Source organism: Haemaphysalis longicornis, unplaced genomic scaffold, assembly GCF_048455015.1.
Source record: "Haemaphysalis longicornis isolate Haplotype H1 unplaced genomic scaffold, Haemaphysalis longicornis Haplotype H1 scaffold_14, whole genome shotgun sequence".
NCBI lineage: Eukaryota > Metazoa > Arthropoda > Arachnida > Ixodida > Ixodidae > Haemaphysalis > Haemaphysalis longicornis.
The window spans coordinates 57,750,888-57,760,527 of NW_027526245.1; positions in this window are offsets into that span (position 1 = coordinate 57,750,888).

Below are 9,640 nucleotides of genomic sequence, written 5' to 3' on the forward strand. Positions count from 1 at the left end.
TCTTTTTGTATCAGTTAGAATGGTGGGACAAACAGTGGAAGTAACGAAAGCACACGTAAACATAGAAGTACCGATGTGCACTGCTGTCGGTACTGCGCGCAGTATGTTTGGTTCAGATGCACAGCACTGCGGGGCTTTGGCGTTGTCTCAGACTATACTGGCTGATTGACGCAAGCGATGGTGTCTTGCGTGAGCATATTTGTCGAGCAAGCACCATGTTTCATGAAACTATTATTTTCTCCATGAACAAAAACAAGCCAGGTTTTAATACGGTCACCAACAAACCACAGACCAAAAACAAAACTGCTTGCCGTGGTGTGGTGGCGCCATCTAGGTCGACTAACAGTAAACAAGTCTCCTCTCCACACCAAGTTTAGCTGAAAGACCCGTTCTTACGATGTCATTGCACACATTGTCAAAACACAGAGAGAATAAAAAGTTTAACTTAAATTGATTAATTTCACAGTGAAGAAAGCATCGCTTGCTTCTGGACAAGCACTAGGGGCATTATAGAACACGAAATCTTTCAGATAAACCAAACTTGTGTTTTGTCTTCATGGCCCTTTAAAGTCGTGTCAGTATGATTCTATTGAGGCAATCTTTCTAATGGACCAAACTTGTGTTTCGTCTGCATGGCCCTTTTAATGGTTTTCAGTAACTTTTTGTGCACTAATGTGCTTTCCTGTGTCGTGAAACATGATTCACCTTTTGTTATTTCAGAAAGTACAGCACTTTCAGACCTCATTCTTTATGCCATAAATTGCTTAGAGATTAGTCTGACCTTATTTTGTAAATGAATTATTCAGGTGCATGGCGAATTTCTGATGTATAAGAGAAGAGACAATTCTTTGTAGAAACTTTATAGGTGTCATTATTGCTGCACCGATGTGATCACCATCATCGGTGCCCGTAGTCGCGTGATCAGCTCTCGCTCGAGCTGCTTTGTCTTCATTTCATCGCCATGTTGTAAAATAGAACACCACCATCGCATCACCGGGACGTCTCAGCCCTTGCTCCTCTTATCCAACATTTTGGTGCCGATGAACCCGGGAAGAAGGCCCTCTGCGATTCGGAGGCATCCGAACTTTGGCCTATTAGAAGGAGGACCCCTCGATACCGATGACGGACCCTGGTGATGGCCAGGTCGACGGTGCTACCCGAAGCCGAACAACGCGATGGGCGGACGAGACGACGGTGAATCCTCACCTGCGACTATTTTCCCGATGACCTCTGGCAGCGATATTCTAAACGGTGAGGAGAACTCCGCTGCTCATCGCGCAATGGAAGATTCAGAACGTTATATGCACGGACAAAGTATTCCTCTTCCTACGAACCGCGTTGGCGAAGTGAATATGCAAAGAGAAAAAACGTGGTTTATCGCTCGAGAATTGTGCCGAGACGCTAAAGCAACGTTAGACTTACCTATACAGATCAGTGATGTTCGCGACGTGTTGACGAGCTTGCTGCGGCAGCTGCGGAAAATTGTAGTTGAGCTGAGACTGTTGAATGAGGAAATTTAACCGCTTGTTGACATCGACCACTTGGATGAGGAATTTGCTACCAACATTGACCATGAAGACGAAATCACGCATATTATGATCCGATTATACTACCAATTGAAAGAGAAGAAACCTGAAACCATCGAACAGTGCGAGATAATCGAGAAATTGTATTCTTCAGAAAACTTCAATCCCTGCCCTTACTGAACTATGCGACGAAACCCCTGATTTTAAAACCATTGGTGAACCTGCCTTGCTGCCAGAAAAGTCGCCTCTGTCAGATTTCTTGCCTCAGAGAGAAATTCAGAATCTGACCCCTGTGTTGGCTGCCTCTGAACTTCAAGGGGAATGCGCCCAACATTCGCGTGAACTTGAAGAGTGCGCCAGTGTGACCGCGAGTAAGATAACCGGCTCATCGACTCCAATGACGTTGGCAAAACACGAGGCTATGAATGTTCCACCACTGGCAATGTTGAAAGGGCAAGATGAGACATGCATATTATCGACCTACATACAAGCGATACACGGAACTGAAGAGCGGGATGAAGACGTTCATGTAAGATATGGAAGGAAGATTGCCGCGGCCCGTAGTCGGCAATGCATTCTAAAGAAATCAATCCACTACAGACACCATTTGAAGAACAAGGCACCTGACAACGCCAATAGAATTACTAGAGTCCATAGCTACAGAAAGAAGCGTCAGCCTCCAAGACACTGTTTTAGATGGCAGCAAAGAAACGTGAAGAGCTCGCGTCGGAGAACAGGACTGCCGAAGGCGGGCTACGGATTTTCACCTGGCTACGTGCACTGCATCTACAGACTCGGCGTGTACTCAGAAGACGGCCACAGGGACGATTTCGTCATCTAACTGCCCTACCGGATCGGACCGGAACGAACTTATGTTAGTTTATGGAAGCGGACTGACCACGGTTTGTGGTGGGCGGGGAAGATGTAGAAACTTTATAGGTGTCATTATTGCTGCACCGATGTGATCACCATCATCGGTGCCCGTAGTCGCGTGAGCAGCTCTCGCTTGAGCTGCTTTGTCTTCATCTCATCGCCATGTTGTAAAATAGAACACCACCACCGCATCACCGGGACGTCTCGGCCCTTGGTCCTCTTATTCCACATTCTTATCTTTCTGTGCATAACTCGTGCTACCTTCAGAAATTGCTCATGTGAAATTTCACTTCTGCTTCAGCTAGTCGAATTTATTGTCAGAAAGAGAAGCAAAGTCATGCATGAAGCTATAAAGAACTTTTATTTGTGGTGTTATGAAAGTGTAGTCTACCTTTAAGACTTGAGTGCTGCTTGATTTTGCCACTTATCGCTGTTTTGTACGAAATTGCTCCAATAAAATGGTTTTGAAAGGTTTTGCAGAGTTATAATTGTGCACCTCAGTGGAGGAAAAGCTCCATTGCAATGAAATGTTGAGCGATAACCACAAGCATTAATCAAATGTGTCCTGAATAGGACCTACGAGCACCTTTCTGGAACATCCCAAAAATTTCCTTTCTTTGTTCTACATGGGATGTCAGACCTCCCACCAAAGTTCTAGTCTGGGACATCGCAGCGAGGTCTTTTTTTGTATCACTTCGGATGTTTTTGGAACTTAAGTGGGATGTCCCTGGCAGTTTCCGAACTCCCAGGTGGGACATCCCTAGCACTTACCTAGGATGTATGTGCGTTGTCTAGGTAGATTTTCCTACTAGCGTACCAGTCAGCGAAGCGTCGCATGTGCACTTGTGCAGCACTCGTGTGGAGCGACCCGGACTCGGAGCTTGATACAGTATACAAATTAACAAAGTAAAGAGAGGCACATTCTCCCATTCACAAACGTGTTGTGGCTTAGTTTCAACTGCGACGACCCGTCGGCGACCGGCGGTCTAAACGCTGGACCGACTGACTCAGTCGGACGGTCGGCGGGCCGTGCAGTAGCGCAGGCAATTGCCAGTTGATCTCCTCCTTACACCCCACGAGAAAGCCACAGGAAACGGGCGAGGGTGCAGAGAGGAGGACAGCATTTTCTAATTGATTTTTCCAATAAATTAATGCGCTTAAACGCGCTCAGAGTGGTCTAAACATGGCCTATGGACTCCGGACTACGATTTGCGCTACGAGTCCCGCAATGTTTACAAATCACTTGAGTGTCCCTTTAAAGCTGTCGTGGTCTACGTCGGCCTGTACATGAAGGTGTCGTTGACTGTTTTGGATTTTTCAATGCTGATGTAGACTGATGATTACCATTCCACCAGGACATCCGAGCAGTGTCGTTGGCACTGATCTCTGATTTCGGAATAAGCTGGTGACTGTGGGAAGAGCTATGTTGGTTACATATTTATTTTATTTTATTTATAATACTGCCAGTCTCTACTGAGACCATAGCAGATGGGGACAATGTGCAGATACAAACAACACTCATTACGCCAACTATTCAGCTAAAAGTAAAGGAAATGAGTCACAGCAACTTTGCACTTTACAGAAAAGCAATTTAGGATATGTAATAATTGCATTTTGTACTCTTGTACTCATATATGCTAATTGTCATGATAAATAGAAAACATTTAAACATTCTGCACTGCATACACAACTACGTGCAAAAAGTACAAGCACATGGTCGTTTGCGTGATTACATAATAGCACTGTCAATTGAGACATCCTAGAACATTTTATCAATTTTTAATTCGAAAGCAGATAGCGACTTAGCGGTAGTGGTGAGATGGTCTAGTGTATTCCATTCATGGATGGCAACCAGAAAAAAAAAGTGTATCTAAGCGCATCATTATTACATTTATGCTCTACTAAATTCTTTGCGTGTTTGTGCCTGCTAGCTCGTGTTTTCGAGTAAGAAATGTATACGTTTTTGGAATGTATAAGTTCTTGGACTATCACGAAACGAAATGTATAAGTATAATGTATAAGTATAATGTATAAGTTCTTGGACTAGCGCAAAACAAAACCTTTGGGGAAAGCGCTGGTCATTGCGCTAATGTGGGTATGTTCTGCTGTGAGGGTGTGTAACGCTGTGTGTGCTTTCGGACTCGCACGCAACAAAAAAAATGAAACCAGTTCCACTCAACTTGATAGCTGTCGGAAGAGAAGATCAGTGATCCACCAGTGTTTCCTTTTTGTTATTCTCGTGAGTTCCTCGTATTAGTGTTCCTTTTCTGCCAACTGGCCCGTCAGCAAACCCTTCTGCGTTTTCTGCCATTTTCGTACATGTAGTAAAGAGCGCCGCCTCTATGATATTGCCTGATGCATGCGGCGTTGCTCCTACTCTCCCTCCAGGAAGGACTGTGACGCCCTCTCTCGACTAGTTCAGTTTCATCCTGGAGTTGGTACCGCAAGTAGTCATGAGAGGGCGCCACAGCCCCTGAAAATTCCTATAAAAAGACACTGAGGTGAGTTTTTATGAATTTTGAATAATTAATTCGTTAATTCGAGATTTTTTCCTCATTTTGTATCATTGTGTGCTTATTTGTGGCCTAGGAACGGTAGCCTCTGTCGCATCGACGCAGAAAAAGGTCATTCCCAGCACTTTGCATGTGATCTAAACATTTTCCCGCATTAGAGCGCGAAGTTCACCTTCAAATCTAGGGATAGAGGTTGGAGGGATTGTAAAGGGGGTCAGTGTATGGCGGGAGGGGGGGGGAGGGAAATCTACTTTCACTTCGACCGGTGTGGACGAGAAGGAGGGGGGGGAAGCGGGGGGTAAAAAAGAAAGGTGGGTGAATTCAGTTCATCAACACACATCCATCACGCAAGCGGATGAACGCTGAGAGCATCGCACTGGCTGTAAAGCGTGGTTGGTTCTACCTGTATTTTGTGTGTTATTTCTTTCTCCACGCGCCATTTGTTTTTGCCATTGTAGGTATTTTCTGCTATGAGTCTTGTTGCTACGTTTCCAATCGAACCTTCATCCCTCTTCAGTGCATAGAAGGGGAGTGCTGCGCTATTTTCGAGGGTATTTTTATTATTACCGTTTCATATTTTGAAGACATATCGGCCAGGCCGTGGGGCCTAGGGCCTCTATGTCAAACGTGCATAGCGGTGTTATGTGCGGAGGTCAGCGCCTGGGTAGAATGATCATGCGCTATCTGAACACTTCCACCAATGAGTTTCTACTGAGTCTTCTAAAGAGACGAACCACAATAACTCCCGTGTGTCGAGGTTTCGGTCCATTATAAATATCTCGAAGTTTTTTAAATAATTCCGTAATCTAACCTTTCTGCATGGCTAATACCACGGGATAAACCGACACAGTGGATAAACCGACACGGGATAAACCGACACAGTGGTGTCGGTTTATCCCGTGAAACCCTACTAATAAGAGCGAGGGTCAAGTCACTCTATCTCTGTTCTCTTGCAACGGGTTAGGAAAACGTCTGTTTGCAAAACCATACCGTCCGCTTCCCCCTCCACCTACCCGCCCCTTCGAATTGGGCGCGAAAATCGTCTTTGTGTCTGGAGTAAGCTACTATGCTTGTCGACCTTCGCACTTGCCCGGTCATTCACAGCATGCGCCCAGCACCCTTTGAATGTCCTTGGAACTATCAACAGATGGGCTGAGCTATTAATTGCGAATTGATACCATTTTGTAAATGAGACATGCAAAGTGAAAATGGCATATATTTCAAACTAATGGTTGTGCACCGCCCTCAGCAGAAATATGTAACGTATATGAAGGTACCGATTACAGTTTGATCTCTCTTCCCCCGCAAGCAAACGCCAGCATTTATAGGCAATCTATCGATACAACAGTAAAATGTCCATAATACAAGCCATGCTAAAGTAGTAGCTGGAAGAAACTTTGGTATTTTGTTGTTCTGTTTTTTTTAGATGCAAAGCATCTCATCCTCGGGGCTGTGTCCCTCCCTCCATCGTTGTCGTTGTCCGCCGCCCGCACTCTACTGCGTGTGCGCGTCTCTTCATCCCTGCCAGCGTTTGGCCTGACGTCAGCGCACTTCATTATAACAAGAAACAGTTAGGCGGCGCCCGGTTGCGATCCCACGACTCTCTGGCCGCAACGGGAGGTACGTGGCGCTCTTCCCACTGCGCTACAAACCGAGACGGGAGCATGTGCTACGAGCGCGCCTTATGTCCTTCACTCATTCAAACTACGTCAAGAAGATACTGATACAACGAAGGCACTCGAAGCTGAATGTCAACGGAAACGACGAACTGAAAACTAATTGGAACTTCAGTCGACCCCATGGCTGCTTCGCATACTACTCAGGGTTCCCCTACGGGAAGATTGTGTAATTTGTTTTCATAACTTTGTCCAATACGTACAGTTCTGCCACAGCTCCAACTGACGCTACCGAAATAAAGTAACGGAAAGGGCCGCGGCCTGTGCGTCGCATAAAGCGCACCGAAAAAATCGGCATTTTGTACAGTGTTGAACACCTAAAGGATTTCTGTCTATGCTCAAAAAACAATTCTATGTGGCATTAAAAGCACTTAAAACTGTGCGATGGCCACATATACCTGGCCGAAACTTTGTGATATGGTAGGCGCATCACGCCGTCAAAAACCATTTTGCTCGCCTCAAAGTTCTGGAGGATGTACACAAAACATATAAAAGCTAATACCTGTACTAAAATTCGCGCATAAGTTCTTTAATTCAACCGTATTCGGGTTACAAACATTTAACTATATATACAACCACATGCGCTGGTTGCTGCCACCTAACAACCGTTTCAATGTTTATCCGAACAGCATGCTCGTTTGAACTGAAACAAACGTTTTAACGCGGCGCTGAGGTTTCTCTTGCCAGCTGGCCAAAGCCCCCTCTGCTTCCCCCCCCCCCTACTTCGGTGTTCAAACATCGGTTGCCTTGGCAACCAGTCATTAACAGCTCTCAAATTAAGGTATGGTCGGCTGGTCCCGGTTTAGGTCGGGGCCCCCCTTACATGTGCCCAAAACAGGGGTCCCAATCGCTCCCATTGGGAAGCGCGCGATGCGTTTGGAACTGAAAAAATACCGGAGGCGACGGTGGTGGTCGGGCCAACGCAAGAGGGCATGTCTGTCTGGAAGCATCTGAACCAGAGGTAAATGCTGTTGATGACCTGTAAACTCACTTCATTGCAAGGGGCGTGCACGCGACCACCACACACATAGTTGATCCGCAAACACCAGTAACTATTGTCACCAGTCCACAATTCATCTGAAACGACCTACACTTGTCGAGGGGGTCTAACATACACTACCGCGCAGCCCGTCTCAGCCAAAACGCACGTACTCGACAACAGCCACACTTTTCGCATTATTTGGACTCCAGGGCACTAGTGTTTCGCAGGAAATTATCGGGCACATACGCTCGCCCGAGCAACTAATTACCGAGCACATTACCAGCTTCCTCGAACCATAAGCGACGAAGAGCCGCCTTTCACCTAGCTCGCAGCGCAAGGTGCACCCCTCACCACATCGCACACTCACAATGCGGCAGTCCATTCTTCTCCGACAAATACAGAATCCACTGAGCATCTCACACGTAACATCCGGAATTTACCTGGCGCACTGACTCGCTCCTCGTACGGAAGATACCGCAACAAATTCTACACATTATGGGCGTTCCAGTTCAGCGAGCCATGAAACGAATAATGTTAGGAATAACACTCAGGGACAGGAAACGAGCTACCGGGATTAGAGACCAAACTATAGTGTAGACGATATCATAGTTAAAATAGAGAAAAACAAATGAACTTGGGCTGGCCATGTAGTTGGGAGAAATGGCGACTGGTGGACTACCCGGGTAACAGAGTTTATACCAAAGGACGGGTCTAAAAGAAGGGGAAGGCCAATAATCGATGGAGGGAAGCGATAAGGAATTTCGGAGGCAAAGATTGGACTCGATTAGCGTAGGACAGGAGTGGTTGGAGGTCGATGGTTTTCGATGGTCTCCTTCGAACTGCAGTGGACCTAGCGGGGCTGTTTATGGCCATGACGACGTCTATTTGCAACTCAACGTTGACCCGAATCTCTAACCCAACTTTGCCATCCCGGGAGAGGAGGCTGCATGACCGTGGCGCAGCTACGCAGCTCCTGCTGACCCCCAGAGCGGAGGAAGCTTTGGACACCGCTTCCAAAGCAGGTAGCCTGGACTAAGGGCGCCTGCAAAAATAAAGTTGATTTCCTTCATTTTCCATGCTTAACACACTGGTGCAGAGAAGGCTAGCTCCTGCGATGTGTGTACTGCGGCGAATGCCCTTTAATACACATAAAAATGACCAAGGATGTGATGTTACATTGGTGGACGACACGAAGGTGCGCGCCACTGCGCATGTGGTGCATTCGTTCACGTGATGTTTCGGTGAGGTGTAAAGGCTCATCTATATTACCTTGAATAAATTTTCTTTGGGGAGCGATCGGTACTTCAATACTGATTATAAGGTTTAACGCGCCGACACATTACAGGTGGTGAGAAACTTCACAGGCGGTGAGGAGTTCTGATTAATTTTGACCACCTGGGGTCGTTTAACGTGCGACGAAACCTCGACCACACGAGCGTTTTCGCTTTTCGCCTCCATCAGAAAAGCGGACACCGAAGTTGGAAATCTAAGCGCGTCCTTGAGTTCAGCAGCATAGCGCCTTATCCACTTGACCACCGCGGGGGGTGAGCAATAGGTACTACTTTTGTAAGTGGAGCAATTATTTACAGGCCATGCTGTATTTCACTTCACGCTGACTGGAAACTCTCTCTTGTTTTTACTTCTTTTTCGGCCAAAAGTACGGCGTTCACTTAACAATTTTTCGACGATGTCTTGCACTGCAGGGTGCAACACCTTGTTTTCGTATTTAAAAAACTGAAACGCTGACAACATTTCTCCGAAACGAACACTCCGTTTGACCCCACTTTTATTCTTCTAGTTTGGCTGGACGCTTTGCGATCGAAAACGCGGACGTACAGTGGTTGGCGATATAATACCTACCACAATACAAATGTTGCCCTTAGTGGGGTTGTGATTTTGCGGCGGGTCCTCTGAAGCACACGTCTGCATATGATCACAACCCTATAGTACACTCACGGAGTGGAGTGAAGTGCTATCACGCCGGGAAACGGAGAGACGGGATGGGTAGAAGATTTGTAGCCTGCGGTTGCAACGCTGACAATACAAGGCATGAAAGGAGAAACTGAGACG